This window comes from Acinonyx jubatus, chromosome X, assembly GCF_027475565.1.
Source record: "Acinonyx jubatus isolate Ajub_Pintada_27869175 chromosome X, VMU_Ajub_asm_v1.0, whole genome shotgun sequence".
NCBI classification, from domain to species: Eukaryota; Metazoa; Chordata; class Mammalia; order Carnivora; family Felidae; genus Acinonyx; species Acinonyx jubatus.
This window is the reverse complement of record NC_069389.1, coordinates 98,485,199-98,505,991: the sequence shown is the minus strand read 5'-3', so window position 1 is coordinate 98,505,991 and position 20,793 is coordinate 98,485,199. Positions and strand designations below refer to the sequence as shown.

Below are 20,793 nucleotides of genomic sequence, written 5' to 3'. Positions count from 1 at the left end.
AGAGAGGAACTCTGTATCGGTTTGAGGTCAGTATCCCCCAAGATCAGGAAGAGTATCTTGGGAAGGGCTGGGCTGGGACCTTGGACAGGGTATGTGAACCTGCACTGGACCCCTGAAGATTCAGAGATTTGGGGGACCCAGATTGCTCCAGCTGCCCCACTCACTGAGATTTCCTGCCAGTTTCTACACTGGCTTGACTGGCATAATTCAAACAGGAAAAACTCAGAGCCATTCCAATTTTCTGGAGCTCCATAACATCAAAAAGAGCCGATGGGATGTATTCCACACACTGTATTATGGAATTTCTTTAAGGAATTGCTAAAATATATGGGGTCCCATTGTTTTGTAGTATTCCTACATATTTTATCTAGATTAGATTCTAGATAGCGAAAAGATCCATTAATTAGCTCGGGAGATTTAGCCCAGCAAGTATGCAGAACATTTGACCTCAATGTCAGAAATGGAAGAAACTGCACTGTCCAGTATACTGATCACTAGCCACACGTGGGTACTGAGCACCCAAAATGTTGGTAATCCCATTGAAAATGTGCTGGAAGTGTAAACACATGCAAGATGTCGAAGACGTGGTATGAAAAAGAAGAAATGTGAAATATCTCATAATTTTCATACTGATGAATACTGATATATTTTGGATATATTAAGAGAATATATTAAGGTTTATTTGACCTATTTCTTTCAGCTTTTGTTTTTTTTAACATAGCCACTAGTATTTAAAAACACACGTGTAGGGGTGCCTGGCTGGCTCAGTGGGAAGGGCGTGGGACTCTTGATCTCAGAGTCCCGAGTTCTAAGCCCCAAGTTGGATGCCGAGACGACTAAAATAAATAAAGTTAAAAATCACACGTGTAGCTCACATCTGCCACTTGAGTCGTATTTCTATTGTACAGTGCTGCAACGGATATTTACTGTGACGTTTCCTGAATTCCTGTTCTTAAAAAAATATATATTTATATTTTAAATTCCAGTATAATTAACACACAGTTTGAATTCCTGTTCCTTTGACTCACTGGGGAGTTCCAACCAACACAGGAATATTGGTAAGCCCATCCTTATGGCTTGCTGTGGCTTTAACTGTATAAAGGCCGATGGGTGTCATTAATTACTATGTTCATCGTCAACTCTCCGTAATCTTTTGATTAATGGGGAGGGAATATGAAGACATCCGGCGTCTATGCACACCGGAAAGTGCACGTCGAGAGAGGGGAACACGACGGGAAGGTCAGAAGCAGGGCAGCAACAAAACAACAAAACCCGCGGTAAGTTATCCTGCACCGCGACTGGCTACAGCCAGTCCTTTCGCGGACCGACCTGTGAAGGCCAACCTTCGAGGTGTGCGTTCGGCTGACATCCTGTGGCTGTGTGCCACTGCGTACCGCCCGAGCACCCGGCTGGACATCAGCTGCCGGAGGACGAGCCCGAGAGGCGGCGGCTGTGCGGCTGGAACCGCTCCAGGAGGGACCTGGCGCCACGAGCCCGGCGCGGGGCGGGGGAGGGGCGGGGTGGGGAGAGCGGGAGAGGGGGGAGGGGGCGGAGGCGGCGACAAAGGAGGAGGCGATAGCATCCGGGGCCGCGACGCCGGAAGATGGGGTCGGCGGCCGCTACCCTAATCCCGCAAAACCGGGAGTTGGCACTTCCGCGCGGCGGAGCCGATGTCCCCGGAGCCGCTCCCGCCGCCCTGTCGCCTCTGCTCCGAGTGACCGGGTCCCCGGACTCCGCGCCCGCGCACCTCCCGCCTGACCCGGGACTGGGCCCGCCCGCCCGCTCCCCAAAGCCCGAATGTTCGTAAAGGACAAGTAACATAGATAAACTCTAGGCTAGCTAGACTAAGGAAGGAAGAAAAGGAAGAGGAGGTAAAATGCTAGTAATGACAATGTAGCTAAAAACAGATATATGTTAAAAGACTTAAAAGAGAATCTCGTGTGCAACAAATGTGTGCAACAGAATCTCGTGTGCAACAGAAAGAATGATGGATTTCCTGGCAAACTATAAACTACTGAAATTGACCCAAGAAGTAGAAAACCGGAAGAGAGCAGTAACTGTGGACGGGCATTGAAAGTCAGCGGGTTCAGTTGGTTTTATAGCCAAGTTCTCGATAACCTTTAAATAACAAATAATTTTGATGTCAGTTGCTCCCTTCTAGATTAATGTTTTTCAAAACATCTGTGGTGCAGGACCCGTTTTTAAAACATTTACATTTGTGGAGATCTGCTTTTGTGAAATTTAATAAGAATATTAGAGAAATAGGCGAAGTACAAGCACAATTTTTAAACTTTAAGATTCATCGGAAATAAATTACGTTTCATTAAATGTAATGAAAACCAATTTAGCATAGGGACAAGAAAGTAATTACAAAAGTGGAATGCAGTATTCTTTGATGAATCCAGCAATCACTGCTTGGGTGTCATAACGATGCCAAATTATTATAAACGTTTGTAACCGCTCTCCATTTCTGCACTTATCCCATCATGGGTCAGTAACAAACAGTTCAGAGACTGGCACCAGTTCTCAGAGCACAGAAAAAGATGGAGAGATCCCAAATTCATTTTGCAAAGCTAGTATATCCTTACATATGGTTATAGGATATTAAAATATTTGTACAAAATACACACAAAGCCCAAACAAAATATTAATAAATGGAATCAAGCAGTGTAGCAAAAAATGATTCAACATTAGGAAGTCTATCAACATAATTTATGACATGAAAAAATTAAAAGAGGAAACCCGTAGTGTTATGTTAATAGAAACGGAAAAGACATTTAAAAATTCAGCAGCCATTCTTAATAAATATTTCAAGTAAAATAGAAATTTTAAGTAAACCATTTAAATATGATGAACATGGCTTACCAAAACTCAACAGCAAGCATTATACTAAATGAGAAAACAGTAAAATCATTTGCATAAAAATCATGAACGAGAGAAGGATGCTGTCACCACTATTATTCAACATTGTTTTTGGATGTTCTAATCCAATAAGACAAGACAATGGAGTAATATGTGTAGCTTACTAATAGTGGTCGTCAAACTTCTGTTCTCCCTTCTTTCTTAGGAATACAGTTTTGTCTTCAAAATTCTATTATCTTCTTCCTTGGAAATATAGTTTTAGCTAAGGACATGGCAGAGAGACTATTGCCCAGGTTCTCCTGAAGCTAAGTGCAGCCATATGACTGTGTTTGCACCAGTGGAATATGCACAGATGTGATGAGGTCAATGTAGAAATTGTTTATCCTAGACTTTTCTCCCACCTTGTTCCTCATGGGCTGGGATGTAGATGTAACCATAGCTCAGCCTCAATCATGCAGATGAGTACAACACTCCACTAGATGGTAGGACAATGAGATGAAAGGAACATGGGTCACTGAATAGCCTGGAGGAGCAGGGTTATTTGTTCCACCAGCCTGGACTGTGTATGAAAGAAATAAACTTCGATTGGGGCGCCTGGGTGGCTCAATCGGTTAAGTGTCTGACTTCGCTCAGGTTATGATCTCGCAGTTCATGAGTTCAAGCCCCGCTCAGGTTATGATCTCGCAGTTTGTGAGTTCAAGCCCCGAGTTGGGCTATGTGCTGACGGTTCAGAGCCTGGAGCCTGGTTCGAATGCTGTGTCTCCTTCTCTCTCTCCTCCTCCCCTGCTCACGCTCTGTCTCTCTTCCTCTCTCTCACAAAAATAAATAAACTTAAAAAAATTTTTTTTAATTAAAAAAAAAAGAAATAAACTTCGATCTCATTTACACCACTATATTTCTCTGTCTCTCTCTCTGTCTCTCTCTCCCCATCAGGTGTGTTCAGCTTTTACCACAACTAAAATGATAGGAATTTACATTAGAAAGAATGTGCAAAAAGTTATATTTGTAGAAAGTTACTAGATTCTAGTTTTACAAGAACTACCAGAAGTAATTCAAGTTTTTGGTAAGGTGGTTAACTATATGAAAATAGGCAAAAACTAATAATATTTCTTTGTTATCAATAACCAGCTAAACATAGTAAAGGGAAAATATTCTATTCACAACACTGACAAAAATGTAAAATACTTGGGAATGAGTGGAAGAGGAACTATACAGAATTTATATGGTGAACATAAAGTAAGATCTGAAGAGGGGTGCCTGGTTGGCTCAATTGGCAGAGCCTGTGACTTTTGATTTCAGGGTGGTGAGTTCGAGTCCCACGTTGGGTGGAGAGATTACTTAAAAAAAAAAAAGATATGAAGAAATGGAAAGACATAATACTATAAGAACAGTTATCCTCCCTGAAGGACAAATATAATGCAGTTCAAATAGGGCTCTTATAAAAGTCTCATATTATTTCATTAATCATAAAAATTAATATTTTATTCTTTTAAATGAGTTAAATGTTCATACGGTTCTAGTTCAAAAGTTACCAACAGGCATGCAGCTCTCTTTACCCCTCCCCCACCCCTCCCCCAGCCAGTCAGTTATCTTTTGCGTTGGCAATTTAGGTCACCAGTTTCTCCCAGGTAGTTTCAGAGACATTTGAATCATTTTTTAACACAATATTCACATTGTTCTTCATATTGCTTTGTCTTATCAATGTAACTTTTGAGATGTACATAGAGAGCTCGCTTCTTGTTCCTTTGTGTATACAGAGTTTCATTTTAGCCTGACGCAGGGCTCTATCCCATGACTCTGGGATCATGACGTGAGTGGAAATCAAGAGCACTGGGTGTTGTCTGTAAGCCAATTTGACAAAGAAAAAAAGGAAAGAAAGAAAAAGAAAGAAAGAAAGAAAGAAAGAAAGAAAGAAAGAAAGAAAGAAAGAAAGAAAAAAAGAAAGGAAGAAAAAGAAAGAAAAATCTAGACTCAGATGCTCAACCGAATGAGCCACCCAGGTGCCCTGCAGCATGTGCATTTTAAATGCTTGTACATATTGGGGCACCTGGGTGGTTCAGTCACTTAAGTGTCCGACTTCAGCTCAGGTCATGATCTCGCTGTTTGTGGGTTCGAGCCCCCCCCCCACTCTCTGCTCTCTGTGCAGAGAGTGCAGAGCTCTCTGTGCTGTCAGTGCAGAGCCTGCTATTGATGCTCTGTACTCCTCTCTGCCTCTCTCTCTCTCTTTCTCAAAAATAAACGTTAAAAAATTTTTTTTGGTCTTTGCTCTTCTGTGAGGTGTCGTTTCATTTTACATTTTTCTAATCATGATGAAGTTTGGACATGTTTTCATATGTTTAAGGGCCATTTATAGTTACGATTTATGAACTGTATGCTCATATTCTTTGCCCATCATTCGACTAGGTGGTTGCTCATTTTCTTTTGATTTTATTGTGACTCTTTATATGTTATGGAAATTGGTCTTTTGTGAGATTAGTTGCAAGTATATTTTAGGAGATACTAAAAGTATCATAAAATCACCATGATCAAAACAATGTGGTGGGGCACCAGGGTGGCTCAGTTTGTTCAGCGTCTGACTCTTGATCTCAGCTCAGGTCTTGATCTCAGGGCCATGAGTTCAAGCCCTGCATTGGGCTCTGCACTGCACATGAAGCCTACTTGAAAAAAACAACAACAGTGTGATACAGTGATACCATGTTAGTGAAATATAATTTATTATATTATATATATTAGTGAAATCTATATTATATTATATATTAATGAAACTTAATGAAATATAATTGCCCAGAAACAAGATCCAAATATACATAGTAAATTAATAGATAACAAAAGTGGTACTTTAATTCAATTGTTTGAAGAATCGATGTCAGCACAATTGGCTATCCACAGAAAACAGAGCCGTGCCCCTGTATCGTACCGTATGAAAAATATAATCTAGATGAATGAACAATTTTTTAAATAAAATGATTTTAAGGCAATTTTAGATTTAGAGAAAGATAGCAAAGATAGCATAGAGTTTCTATATACCTCACATCCAGTTTCTTTTATTAACATCTTACATTAATATAGATGGTACATGTGTCATCATTTTTTGGTTGTTGTTTAATTGTTCCAGCTTTGGCTATCAGGAGTGCTTTCACTTTGGCTCCTGTGTCCCTTTGACACACCTTCATCATTGTGGATTTTTTGGAAGCACTTTTCTTGCTTTGGGGCCACTACAAGTTGTTGCAGGCTCATCTTGTACATTTTCTACCCTGGTTTTAGAATCAGCCATTTCTCCAGGGAGTCTCTGGGCCTTTTCTTGAAGAATGCTATCAGAAACCAAACTCGGGGTGTTAGGCATGCTCATTGCTGCTGAGGTGTCATTGCTTCTAGGTCCTCTCAGCTGACAGAGCAAGGAGATGTTTGTTTGTGGGTAACCAGAATACATATATACGTATTTCTAAATATTCCTTATGTAGTTATCCATATCTAGATTAAGCTAAACATGAATTCATACTGATATCTAACTCCACTCTGTTACCACATAAATCATACTAGCTTCCTCTCACCTTACTTCTCTGAAATGTTGGATGAACAATTTTATTAAAGAAATACAAAATATTTGAAAAAATACAAAATATTTGAAGAAAATTTGGAGAACTTTTATTGAGGTCTAGGAGAACATTTTTGGATGTCAGGGAAACCTTTCCAAATGAAGCACAAAATCCAGAAGCCATTAAAAAATTTACATACGATTGACTATTTAGATTTAAAAAAATTTTTATGTTCCCAAACAATATAAACAAAGTCAAATGACACATGCTATATGATATATATTTGCAACATATATAATACATATAGGGATGATATTCCTCGTACACAAAGAGTTTCTAGGAGGTAAAAGCCTAATGGAAAAAAAAAATGGGCGGGTGCCTGGGTGGCTCAGTCAGTTGGGCGCCTAACTCTTGGTTTCCAGTCAGGTCATGATTTCAAGGTTGTGAGATCCAGCCCTGCGTCAGGCTCTGTGCTGGGTGCGGAGCTTGCTTGGGATCCCTGCTCTCCCTCTCTTTCTTCCCCTCCCCTGCTCATGCTCGCACTCTCTGTCTCTCAAATAAATAAACATTTAAAAAAACAAATAAAAATATTTATTCAAAAACACTTACTAAATACCTCCAATTACAAGGTCCTGTACTGGGCTTAGGTATTAAAAATGACCGAGACCGTCTTACAGCTCCTGCATTTGAAAAGCTAGAATTTTTATGAATAAACCTTTTAAAAAAAAAAGGAAAAAAAATGGGCAAAAGATATGAATAAACAACTCATGAAGAGAAAATCTAAATGGCCAGTGAATGAAAAGATGTTCAACCTCCCTAATGGTGATGGAAATAATTATAGTAAAATGAGGTACTGTTTTCATCATTAAGATTTAAAAGTTAAAGGGGGCACCTGGCTGGTTTGGTTGTAGAACATGTGACCCTTGTTCTCAAGGTTGTAAGTTTGAGCCCCATGTTAGGTGTAAAGATTACTTAAAAATAATATCTTAAAAACAAAAGATTTAAAAGCTAAAGGATTAACAACATCGTATGCCATCAAGGACTGGGGAAAATATCACTATCAACTTTGCTGGTAAGAAGTAAGTCAAGGTAACCCTTTTGGAGAGACATCTGAAGGTAGATTTTTTTTTAAGAAAATTTTCTGAGTTTATTTTATTTTTAGTAATTTCTACACCCAACACGGGGCTTGAACTCACGACCTCCACATCAAGAGTTGCATGCTCTTCCAACTGAGCCAGCCAGGTGCCCCTGAAGGTAAATTTTTATAAGTGAAAATACACATACATTTTAATTTCGCAATCCTTAATTTCAGAGTCTCTATAAATAAAAGCACTGATTCATTAGGTTATACACTAAAGAATGCTCATGGCAGCATTGTTATAACGTAGAGGCAAATCTGAAAACTACCTGAATGTTTAGCGGTAGGGGAATGGATATCCATATTATAGAATCTGACACAGCTATTAAAATATGAATTAGATATACAATTTATTGGCCTGGAAGAATTTCCGTAAAGCCTCATAACATGAAAAAAAAGATTATTACAGAATAGTGTATCTGGCATGATTTTGGGGTGGGGGCGGTACAACCAAAAACAGTGGCAACAAAAACCCTGTATATGTGTATCTTTTAGTGTGAATAGAGGCCAGAGAGGAGATGTGTTAGGTTGGGTTTTCCCACTGTTAGACACTGATGTAAGGGTTTGAGTGCAACTAGTCTATTTGGGAGGTGATCCTAGGAAGGAGATAGAAAAGTAAGGCAGGGAAGGAAGGAAACCCATGCAAGGTGCTTTAGTGAGCAGGCATGGCTGTGGGCAATTGGGTCTCAGTCCTACTGGGGATTTCTAGGTGACTGTGGAACACACTTCAAGGTTGTGTCACCTGGGCAGGAGGTGAGGAAGCTGGCAATATTCCCTGCCAGTCCCATCGGGGTATGGCATCCCTTCTTATTTTGGCTGGGTTGATGGAGTTTCAGAAGGTTTCACTTAGCCACTTCTATCATGATGGCTTTTCCTTGTCATGTGAGGGCACAATTTGAGGGTTCTTCTAACTGCTGAATATGTTTCTTCCAATAGTACACTTAAGGACCAGAGAAATGACCATGGATCCAATGGTGTGGATCCATTGGATTCACTGTGAGACTTGGGCCAGGGCTCTATTTCCTACCAAGTCTCCATACATCCCACTCTAACAAAGGACCCCATGATGGTGCCTTAGGTTCCCTGACATCAGCTCCCCAAAATATGGGTATTCTTCCCCCCTCCCCCAAACAGTCACACAGATAAATGGCCTAGGTCCTGTTGATGCAGAGTAGCTGGAATCATAACTGTATATATTTGCTGTGGCATTGCAGGGTCCTTCCTCAAGGGGACTTGGCCTTTCTTCACTTGATCAGTCCTGGGTCTGGGAACCTGCTCAGGGATGGAAACTAAAGGATCATGATTTTTCCACTGCAGCAACTGACAGTAGTCTACTGCTCAGGTATTCTTGATTTGTTTATTTTTATCTTTAGTTTTAGTTTTATAAGCAGTACCCTTGCTGGGTTCTGTTAGGAGCTGAATTGTGTTCCCCCAAAATTCACATGTTGAAGTCCTAACCCTCAGTGTCTTAGAATGTGATATATTTGGATATAGGACCTTTAAAAAGGTAATTAAGGTAGAATGAGGTCATTTGGGTGGGCCTTAATCCAAATTGACTAGTGTCCTTATAAGAAGAAGAAATTAGGACACAGACAACAAACAGACTGAGGGGCAACCACGTGAAGACTCAGCGAGAAGGCAGCCATCTGCAAGGCAAGGAGAGAGGCCTCAGAAGAACCTGACTCTGCCAACAATTTGATCTTGGACTTCTAGCTTCTAGAACTGTGAGGAAATAAACTTCGGTTGTTTAAGCTACTAAGTCCTGTATTTTGTTAGGGCACTCTTAGTTAACTGGTACAGCGCGCCGTATATATTGTTCCCAGGAATGCCATCATTTATTAGCCATCTCTACCGACCCCTACAGGTCAAAGCCCCATCTTTGCCATTCCAGACTTGGTGTCTATAGTGGTTACTACACTTACCTTGACTGTGACAGTTAACTGCTGACACTTGGTGTCTGCTCTTCTAGAATCCTATCATCCCCTTTGACACCCAGATGTGTCACTATCTTACATAACAGTCTCCCCTATCATGAACCCCGACCCATAGAAGACAACCGCCATGGAGCTTTTCAATGATGCCAGTAACACATTCCTTGTTGTCTTAATAAAAAAAGTGTCCTCTGGGCCCTTCCAGGGGACACCATCAACTAGTGTGTTTTCTGGTCTTACGTAAGAAAGCCACTCTAGTTTGCCCATCCCTCTGAGCTTTTTGCCTCTTCTCTCTACTCTGTCAAGGCAATTCCAACAACTCCACTTCATTTACTATATAGGCTTTGTTTTTTCCAAGTTTCAAGGAGCCATTCCAGCAGCATACTAGGACTGACTCTGTATGTCCTTGCCAGGATGTGAAATCCTGAGTCATGGGAGGGTGTTCCAATATCAATACACTCTTCCATATCCAGTGTTATATTCTTCCCCGGTTCAGGACCCTCAAGATCCATTCCCGGGTTTATTGTCTCAATTCCAGCAAGTGTATATTCATCAAGTCCTACAACTGTTCAGTGAATAATCTCTTTTATCTCCCACTAGAAATGGCATTTCCCTGCTTGGGCCATACTAAGAATTGTCCCTAGCTCTCTGTCTCTAGAAGAAATATGCGGAAGTGGGGGCAGATCTTGAGAAAGACAAGCATCCTTCTCCTGTGTAACTTTACTGCCCTCACAATCAAATCTGGGTCTGGAAGAGATCAAAGTTCCCACGAAGGCCTTCTGCTTCCATACTGTTCCTTGACTTAGTGATTGGCTGACCAAACCTGTCATCTGCTTTCTTTAGCGTTTCTAAGGCCATCGATAACAGCAAACCAACTCCTTGATTCTCAGTTTTCATCTTTCAAGGGCTGGCACTATTGCATGAACCAGTGCATTTCCTTCCATTTGTGTCCTATCCCAATCCAGCATAGGTGAAAGTCTCATCAATTGTAATTCTACAACATGCCAGGGACTGCCACCACTCTACTTACCGGGAGTAATGAGGTCTTTGTATTCATATGCTGTACAGGTAATCCAATTCAAGAATCCCATCCTGAAGGTCCACTTCAAAAGACCACTTCTGGTACTGTCTTACTTTGGATGAAACAGACCCTCCGATAAATTGTTGAGAGCAAGTGGTTTATTTGGAAGGCAACCCCAGGAATCCACAAGGGGAAGTGGGGAAGTGAGATAGGGAAGACATGGAAAACAATACAAGGTCTGTTTATGAGCAGGTCAGCGCTGTGGGAAGCCGGGAGTTGATTCTATTGGGACCTCAGGAAGACAAAATAGAACATGCCTCGGGTTTTCCACCTGGGAAACAAGGAAGCTGGGATATTTTTCCTATATTCATGCTCATCACTGATGCGTCTGCTCCTATGGACCTTAACTCCTTGCCACTTCTGGCTAAGCACACTCTGTGGCCAAAAAGTCCTCGGGCACAGTCGCAGGTGCTCACAGTAAGAAGTCACTGAAACAGAAACAATGAGTGCCTAGGGGATATTGGGAGAAGCATCGACACAGGATGTGAACCTTTTCTTTATACACACTGTGTCCTTTTTCTGGTCGAGGAGAGCGCGGGCCCTGTGTACTGGCTGCCAAGGGGCAGGGAGATGAAAGGTTTCCTCCTTTAGACTTTGAAGTGGGTGGTACAGCCCACCAGTGCTGGACACACTGGGAATGGGATGGTGGACAGAAAGTCCACTGTGTCTACATGTCATGATCGAGTTAGGTCTCTGGGATATTCTCTCATAGTTGCTTATACTGACTTATCACTCAGAGACGCTTTGTCTGCATGTAACTGAATAAATACAAGAGCTGAAAAGTGTGGGTCTGTGGGGGTTTTTTTCCCTCACAGAGCTAGAAGGCTGGAAGTCAGGGGCTGCTGGCATTTGTTCAGCAGTTCAACAATATCGGGGCTGATGGCTTTGCAGTTCTCTTGGCCTTTCCCTCAGTGTCACTAGATGACCTTTACAGCTTCCCATTCAAGGCAAGAATAGGGAAGGAGAGGAAGGGACTGACTTGTGTCAGGACAGCAAAAGTTTTCCCGTAGAACCCACGCATTAGTTTCCTATGCCTGCCATAACAAATCTCCATAAATGTAGAGTCTTTTTTTGTTGTTGTTTTTAAAATTTTTTTTAATGTTTTTATTTATTTTTGAGACAGAGAGAGACAGAGCGTGAGTGGGGGAGGGGCAGAGAGAGAGGGAGACGCAGAATCCGAAGCAGGCTCCAGGTTCTGAGCTGTCGGCACAGAGCCCGACGCGGGGCTCGAACCCACGAACCATGAGATCATGACCTGAGCTGAAGTTGGATGCTTAACCAACTGAGCCACCCAGGCGCCCCAATGTAGAGTCTTAAAACAACACAAACTTATTATCTTCCAGTTCTGGGTGTCAGAAGTCTGAAGTGGGTTTTGCTAGGCTAACCCACAGTGTTGATAGGGTTGCATTCCTTCCAGAGGCTCTAAGAGAGCATCAGTTTCCCTGCCTTTTCCACCTGCCAGACGGTGCCTGTATTCCTTGACTGGTGGCCCCCTTCTGACTTCACGGCCAGCCATCGTATCACTGCCACTCTGCTTTGGTTATCACACTTTCTCTGACTTTTTAGCCCTCCGTGCCACATTTAAGGATCCTTGTAATCACATTGGGCCCAACGGGATAAGCCCTCTTCTAAGGTCAACTGATTAGTAAGCTGAATTCCATCTGCAACCTGAATTTTTGCCACGTAACCTATCATATGCATAGGCTCTGGGGATTAGGATATGATCGAGGGGAACATGATTTGCCTACCACAATCCACTTTTGTCTCATTGCCCAAAATTCCAGCTAGAAGGAGGCTTGAGAGTGGGAGGTGGGTTAGCTGAGCAACGGTGTCGGCCATACTAGCACTTCTCAAAGTTTGTAATTACATATTTCTTGTATGATTTTCCCCCCTCATAGATCCTATTTCCACGAGAGCAAGAACCATATCTGTTTGGCTCACCATTGTATTTTCAGAATATAATGCCATACCTAACATATAGTAGCAGCTCAGTAAATTTTTGGTGCATAAAGGAATGCATGAACAAGTTCATAGATACACACACACACACACACACACACACACAAAAGTATACCGTAGCATTTTCTGGGTCATAGCCAGGAACTGGAAGCAATCCGTTCGTTTGTAGGAAACTGGTTATACAAATAACTGACTTTTTAAAAAGTAAACCCCTGGTCCATGTTTACAAAGGAATATTCAGCCTTTATAAATAATGACACCGATCTTAAATGCGGTGACATGAAAGAATGTTCGTTATTTATCACCGGGGGAAAATGCAAGTTGCAGAACAGCATGTCTCATATGACCCTATTTGTGTGATAGAGAATAAACGAACCTTATTGCCCTGGGGAGGGAACAACACAAGGAACCAGAAAGAACAAAGAGTCTAATTCTTGGCTTTGAATTGTTCTGGGAACACACACTAAGCACATTCCTGTCTCATGGTCTTTGCACTGATTGTTCTTTCTGTCTGGAATACTCCTCCCTCACATATTAACATATTGATATTAATTAACATTTATGTTAACATATTAATAGCTTGCTCTCCCCTTTCATTAAGTCTCTGTCCAATGTCACCTTCTTAGAGGGGGCCTGACTTCACCACCCTGTCTTAAATAGCATGCCCTATACCACTCTCCATTCCCTTGATCCACTTTATTTTATATGACATTATGTATCTATTTGTTTAATTGTTTATTTGTTTAAGTTTATTTATTTAGCTAATCTCTACCCCCAACATGGGGCTTGAAGTCACAACCCCCAGATCAAGAGTCACATGCTGTACAGTCAGGTGCTCCTTGTTTAATGGTTTATTATATTGCTTCTCCACTTGAACATAAGTGCCATGAGGCCAAGGATCTAGGCGATTCTGATGCAGGTTGCCGAAGTGCCTCAGTTTAAGAATCACGTTTTTTTTAAGTTTATTTATTTTGAGAGAGAGAGAGAGAGAGATAGCAAGGGAAGGGGAGAGAGAGAGAGGGAGAGGGAGAGGGAGAGAGAGAGAGAGAGAGAGAGAGAGAGAGAGAGAGAGAGAGAGAGAATCCCAAGTAGGCTCCCCGCTGTCAGCGCAGAGCCTGCTGCGGGGCTCCATCTCACAAACCATAAGATTGTGACCCAAGCCGAAATCAAGAGTTGGACACTTAACTGACTGAGCCACCCAGCAGTTCTCAAAGTGTGGTCTCCAGACCAGTAACATCAGCATCACCTGGGAACTTGTTAGGAAGGCAAATTCGCAAGTGTCACCCCAGACCTACCAAGTCAAAAACCCTGGGAGTAAGGCCCAGCAGTCTGTTGTTAACAAGCCTTCCAGGTGATTCCAATACCCACTCAAGTCTGAGAACCACTGACTTTGCTGTTGTTGTTGTTTTTTATAATTTTTTTAATCTTTTTTTTAAAATTTTTTTTCAACATTTATTTATTTTTGGGACAGAGAGAGACAGAGCATGAACGGGGGAGGGGCAGAGAGAGAGGGAGACACAGAATCGGAAACAGGCTCCAGGCTCTGAGCCATCAGCCCAGAGCCTGACGCGGGGCTCGAACTCACGGACCGCGAGATCGTGACCTGGCTGAAGTCGGACGCTTAACCGACTGCGCCACCCAGGCGCCCTAATTTTTTTAATCTTTATTTATTTTTGAGAGAGAGAGAGTGAGAGAGAGAGAGCGCGAACATGGGAGGAACAGAGAGAGGAGACACAGAATCCGAAGCAAGCTCCAGGCTCTGAGCTGTCCGCACAAAGCCAGATGCGGGACTCGAACCCACGAACTGGGAGATCATGACCTGAGCCGAAGTCAGACGCTCAACCCACCGAGCCACACAGGCGCCCCTTTGCTGTTGTTTTTTAGGCAGCACTCCCTGGCTCTTTTTCCTAGGGATCTTTTCCAAATAGAAAGAGGCTAACTCTTCCTTATTCTTTCCTCTATGCTGCTCCTAAGAATGTTCTGAATAAGATAGAAACATTGAAATGCTGTGTTTAACTTACCTTAATTTAACTTAAATTTTTCTTTAACTTGACTGTCTAGAAAAGGGGATGACAGTAAGCACTTTTGGCTTTGTGGGCCACACAGTCTGATGCAACTGTGCAACTCTGCCAGTGTAGTGGGAAAGCAGCCATGGACAATATGGAAATGAATGAGCACGGCTGTGTGCCAATAAAACTTCATATATGGACACTGAAATTTGAATTGTCAGCAATCTGGTGGCATAATGTGTACGTAGTATGCTATTATTTTGCATTTCTCCGGTTACATTCATTTGGCCTCTTCTGTGAAGTGCTTGCCCATTTCTTTTTCCCCCTTCCCTATCTGCTGAAGGGAAGTCATTCCAATGGGCAGTACCCTCAGTCATTCATTTTGTACGGAGGGATATGAAGCCCTGATATACGAACGCACGGTGAATCCTGAAGACTGGCAAGTATCTTGTCTCACTGGAGGCATAGAAAGAACAACGCTGAAATACCAGTGACAAGGGTGTCTGGCAAAGAGATATGAAGATGGGCCCCTGGGGTTGGCTCAAAGTGTGCATATCTTCGTCTCACATTAATATTCACCAAAGAACATCCATTTCAGAGTAGATTCAAAACCAACCAGAAGCCAAACTTCTCCTTGGCCACCACAATACTTGTGCAATGGGCCCCAGAATAGGTGGTTATGCGAGCAGGGAGGGAAGCAATGCATGGGCCCAGGGGCATGGGCTTCCCCTCCCCAAGGCTGAGTTAGCTACTACCCCTGCTGAGTGCCCAAGAAGCCAACAGGGGAGACCAGTGGTGGGTCCCGTATACAGTGCCAGCGACTAAAGGGACGCTAGCCAGCCACCTTATGGTCTGGATTACCTCAGACCCCTTCCACCTTGGAAGGGACAGTGAGTTGTCTTTAATGGGATTGATACATACTTTGGATTTGGGTTTGTTTTGCCTGCCTGTACTGCCTCTGCCCAGGGCTACCGCCTCCTCATTTGCTTCACAGGTTTCGCTCTCCAGTAAATGCTTTGCATCCTAACTCAATTTCAGCTTTGGCTTCCTAAAGAATGCAATCTGTGACAACCTCTTTTCTAGGGGAAAATGAGACACTTGTAATGCGTGGCATGCGCTGAATGATGATTACTCAAATTATCAGTGATGGTGGCTTGAAATGGAATACAAGTGGAGGGCAAAGCTTTGGGAAATCAAGTGGCTAGAGCACTTAGTCCCTATGGTGACAGCGATGATTGCAAAGGATGTGGCTAGGGCTAACTGCTTCTGATGACCGTAGAGAGCTTATACAGAAAAGAGGACAAATGGAAAGCCTTGAATGCACAACACAGATCATAGTGGAAAATCAAAGAGCCTCAATGTCACCATTCAAGTAGTCTTTATTCTCCTGGAACTGTAGGAGAGATATGCCTGAAGATCATGCTCAGGGGCTGATTATAAATGTTGCAGAGGTACAGCATCAATTAAACATATGGCCTTGTTAGAACTCTTAGGTTAACCGAAGGGCACTCCTGGGGAAAGAATAGAACCTTAACACATTGGGTGGAAATATTTAGGCATAAACAGAAGAGGTTGAGAAAAATTTTGCCTCCACATTTCCCTGAACCTTCCTTGCCAGTAGAAGCAATCATACATCCTTTGTCTAATGGTACCAGCCCTTCCTCTGCATAAAAACCACTTGGTGACTTCCATTGGGGTGTTTGCTTCACAAGAAATACTGATTCTCCTCAGGACCAACCCCCACAACAATTCATTGCCTCTGCTCCAGTAAGAATCATTGGATTTCAGTGTAGCCTGTAGGCCCATAGATCCCTGAAGTGGATCTATGATGTGCAATCTGCTCAGTGCCTACTTCTTAACTATACTCATAGACTGCAGTAGAGTTTCCTGGGTTGCGGGATTTTCAGTTTTAAAACTGTGACAGTACCAAGAAAATTCGGGTCAGTTGGTCACTCTACTGGGAGGACACTCTTCACTAAGGCATTAAGAAATATATCGGTGAGGGGAGCACCAGTATTACTGAAAAGCTTTATGGAATATCTTCTGTAGGCCAGAGATGATTGTAGGAGATGCTTCAGTGGAACTGGACACCCTGATTTCAATAAGAATAGTGGGGTCTTAAAGGGTAGAGTCTCGGTGATGGCACTTAACTGTCAGAACTAAAGTGGGTGCAACTCTCATAAAACACAATGATATAGTGTTTTGACTTCCGTCTGTTGCAGTGAGTGATTATGGAATTTTCTGGGAATGAAATAGACATGATATAGAGAAGCAGAAAAATTCTAAGTCTGGTGGGCAAAAATGTTGCAGACTCTTGAACTCTTACTCTGTTCCCTGATCTACTAAGCCAGTCCACAGTTCTGGAGCTCTTTATTAAGGTGAGGAGAGATCTCTCTGAGAAGGGACCTTACTGTAATCTATCACAGATGTATACTGCAAATCTCCTTCCAAGTTTTCCTCAGACTGGGGCCTGTAGTCATTTACTAGGAGGCCATGACCAGGGTAAAAAAAAATATCCAGAACCTTCTGAGGTCTATAAGATTCTGGCTCTGAATTGATGCTAATTACTGGAACCACAGTATGCCATTGTGGTTCACGTCCAGAGTGGGGACTTATGGAGTCAGGTGATAGATTAGGTCTTGGTCTGAGTGCATTTCAGTGGGAACTTGGACCCATCTTGGCCAAATCACCACACGTTATTTTTCTGACTCATGATCCATGGAGGGAGGGCTCTTATTATAGGAAAGGTGAAGTACTATCCCCTGAAACTGTATGCCTCTCTCCTTTCACCTGTACTGCCAAGAAAGTAAACCAAAGCAACACCAAATTCCTGAGGCAACTGAAGAGATAGAAGCCACCACCAAAGACTTGAACAATGAAACTGATGACTCCAACCACATGCCCCTGTATAACTTGCCTGTTTGGCCTGTGGGAAAAGGCATATAAGTTTTGGAGAATACTTGTGAATTATTGTTAAATTAATCGGGTTGCGACCCCAATGAAACCGTGTTTTTTAATGTGGTGTCTTTACTGGATCAAATCAACCCAGCCTCTGGCACCTACTGACCCAGCAACTATCATCAGCAGAGATAATCAGAAATAGTTTGCACTCACTCTCTTATCTCAGGGCTATCTCCAATCATGCTGTTTTCTGTCATAATCTAGTCCAGAAGGAAGTTGTCTTTTTATTCCACAGGCATAATACCGATCCATTACATTTGTGGCATTATGCTAATGAATCTGAGGGGCAAGAAGAATCAAGTGTTCTAGATGCCTTACAACCAGAGGATATGAAATAAGCCCTGTGAAAGTTCAGGGGCCTGCTACGTGGATGACCTTTCTAGGGGTCCAGTGATCTGGGGAATGTCAGAATATCTCTTCTAAAGTAAGAGATAAGTTGTTTTTCCTTGTAGCACCCACCACAAAGAAAGAAACCAATACTTGATGGACCCCTCTGGATTTAGGAGGCAACACGTACCATATTTGGCCATGCTGCTCTAACCCATTTACTGACTTACCTGTAAGGATGCCAGTTTTGAGTGGGATCTGAAGCAAGAAAAGCCTCAGCAACAAATATGAGTCTGTGGTACAGATGTTCTATGAAGCCTCAATAGAAGCCTCCTGGCACAGACTCTTAGGGCATTGAAGTAAGGCCATGCTCTCCTTAATTGACAGTGACTCTCCCTTTGAAAGGCAATGCCTGGGGCGCCTGGGTGGCGCAGTCGGTTAAGCGTCCGACTTCAGCCAGGTCACGATCTCGCGGTCCATGAGTTCAAGCCCCGCGTCAGGCTCTGGGCTGATGGCTCAGAGACTGGAGCCTGTTTCCGATTCTGTGTCTCCCTCTCTCTCTGCCCCTCCCCCATTCATGCCCTGTCTCTCTCTGTCCCAAAAATAAATAAACCTTGAAAAAAAAAATTTAGAAAGGCAATGCCTCTATTGCTACCAGGCCCTGATAGTGACTGAATTACTGACCATGGGACACAGGAGACTATGTGACTTGAACTGGCCATTATGAAATGGGTATTGTCTAATCCACTCAGTCATCAAGTGGCCATGTGCAGCAGCATTCCATTGTTCAATGGGAACTGTGTTTGAAATCAGGTCTCAGAAAATCGGGAAGGTAAAAGTGAATGAAGAAATGGCTCAGGCTCACATGGTACTTGCTCCTACTACCTGACTGCCTTTCCATCATACCTATGGCCTCAAGAAGAGTTCTCTATAACCATTTAACAGAGCAAGAAAATGTAGGCGTATGGCTTTATAGATGGGTCTTCATGGTAGGCTGGCAACTGGTAGAAGTGAGTCATAGGTGGCTGGCAGACCCACTCAGGGATGGTCCCTAAAGACAGAAAATCCTCCCAAGTAGTACGTCTGATTGTCTTCTTTGGTGGAAGAAGAAACGGCCTAATATATTGATGTAGACTGATTCAGGGGCAGAGTCTAACATGTTGACTGGATGGTGAAGAATGTGGAAAGAACTAGATAGGAATTTGGTGATAAGGAGGCCTAAGAAAAATGTATATGCACGGGCCTATTAAAATGGGCCAGAGTGTGAAGAGATTTGTGTTTCATATAATTGCCTCCAGAGGACATCCACCATGGAAGGGGCTCTCAGTAATCAGGTGGCTAAGATAACCTAGTCTGTTGATTTTAGCCTCTCCGGCTACCATAGTGCTTGCTCAGTAGACCCACGCACAAAATGGCTGTGGCAGCTGGGGTGGGGTGTATATATGGGGTCTTCCCTCCCTGAAGCTGATCTGTCTACTATCACTTTGAATTGGTAATCTGCTTATCAGCAGAGACCAGATGCTGAGGCACCATCATGGCACCATTCCCTGGGGGGACCAGATAGTCATCTGTTGGCAGATTGGTTACACTGAACCCCTTCCATCACGGAGGAGGCACCGACTGTCTTCACAGGAATAGATACACATTCTGAATATGAATTTGCTTTTCATTCTTGCAGAGCTTTTGCCAGCACCACCATGTGGACTCACAGAATGCCTGATTCATCACCATGGTATCCCACCCAACATTGCTTCCAACAAAGGAACTCAGCTTAGCTTGAAGGAAGTGTGGCGATGGGCTCATCACCATGGAATTCATTCGTCTTATCATATGTTTCATCACCTAGGAATACCTGGCTTGACAAAGCCAGAATGGTGAAATTTCCTGTGGAAGGCTCAGTTATGGTGCCATAGCCTGCAAGTTTGGGGGCTGTCCTACAGAGCCTAGTATATACTTTAAACGAGAGGCCAATATATCATATCATCTCCTTTGTAGCCATAATGTATGGGTCCAGGATTTGATAGGTGGAGGTGGGATTGACCCCTCTCCCTGAAGAAATATTTACTTCCCATCCCTACATCTTGGACTCAGTGGGTTAAGAGGTTCTAATGCCGGAGGAAGAGATGCTTCCACCAGAGGATGCCTGAGGATTCTGATGTTTTGGAAACTGACACTGCCTTCTGGCCATTTTGTGTTCTTCATGCTGTTTAACTAACAGGCAGACAACGGGTTCATTGTATAGACCAGGGTGGTCCATTGTGATCACCAAAGGCAGATTAGATTGTTACTATACAATAGCAAGGAAGACTATGTCTAGCACCCATGGACTTCGCTGGGGTGACTCTTATCACTCCCTTGCTCAATAGTACCAGTCAACGAAAACTGGTAACCCGGTCAAGGTAAGATTATAAGGACTCAGATCCTGTGGGGATGAAGGTTTAGGCCACTCCACCAGGGAACGTATCCTGTGCTACTGAGATGCTGATGGAAGGTAAGGGAAACGTGGAGTGGGTGGCAGAAAAATTGAAGCAACGATTATCAACTTAGTGCCTCCTTCCAGCTACAGAAGCAGGGACTATAACAACTATGTTTTATGTTTAGAGCCCCCTTTCCCTTCCACTTTATATGAAAAGTACCAGTGGTCATTAATATTTTAGATTTCATGTGGGAGTATGAATGAATTGTCATCCCCCTGCAATGGTACAGTAGCTGATAGGAATTTGTACATTCCATTTGAGGGCATGGGTTTTTCATCTGGACAAAGGGCAAGAGTGGTGTGGAGGGGCAAAAGGAATGGTCAATGCTGGGAATTCTGTTTTCCCTTTCAAGATTCACTTTATACCCTTCTCCAACCTGCTCTCTCCCCTGACCCATATTAATTGCATTTGCCAGGCTCCCCCACATTACAGCTTTTAGTAGCTATCGGCCAATGGGAGGTATCAATAGGAGATCGAGTGGTGGAAGGAGAGAAAGGTCAGGGAATTTATTC

The 20,793-nt window shown here is 43.0% G+C and overlaps 1 long non-coding RNA gene across 1 annotated transcript; it reads left to right on the top strand.

Moving 5' to 3' along the window:
- Positions 1–798: 798 nt before the first annotated feature.
- On the top strand, positions 799–20,415 carry LOC113597625 (uncharacterized). Its single transcript, XR_003418416.2, has 3 exons — positions 799–1,277; positions 8,751–8,878; positions 19,483–20,415. It is a non-coding gene; the product is annotated as an uncharacterized LOC113597625 (long non-coding RNA).
- Positions 20,416–20,793: the final 378 nt, after the last annotated feature.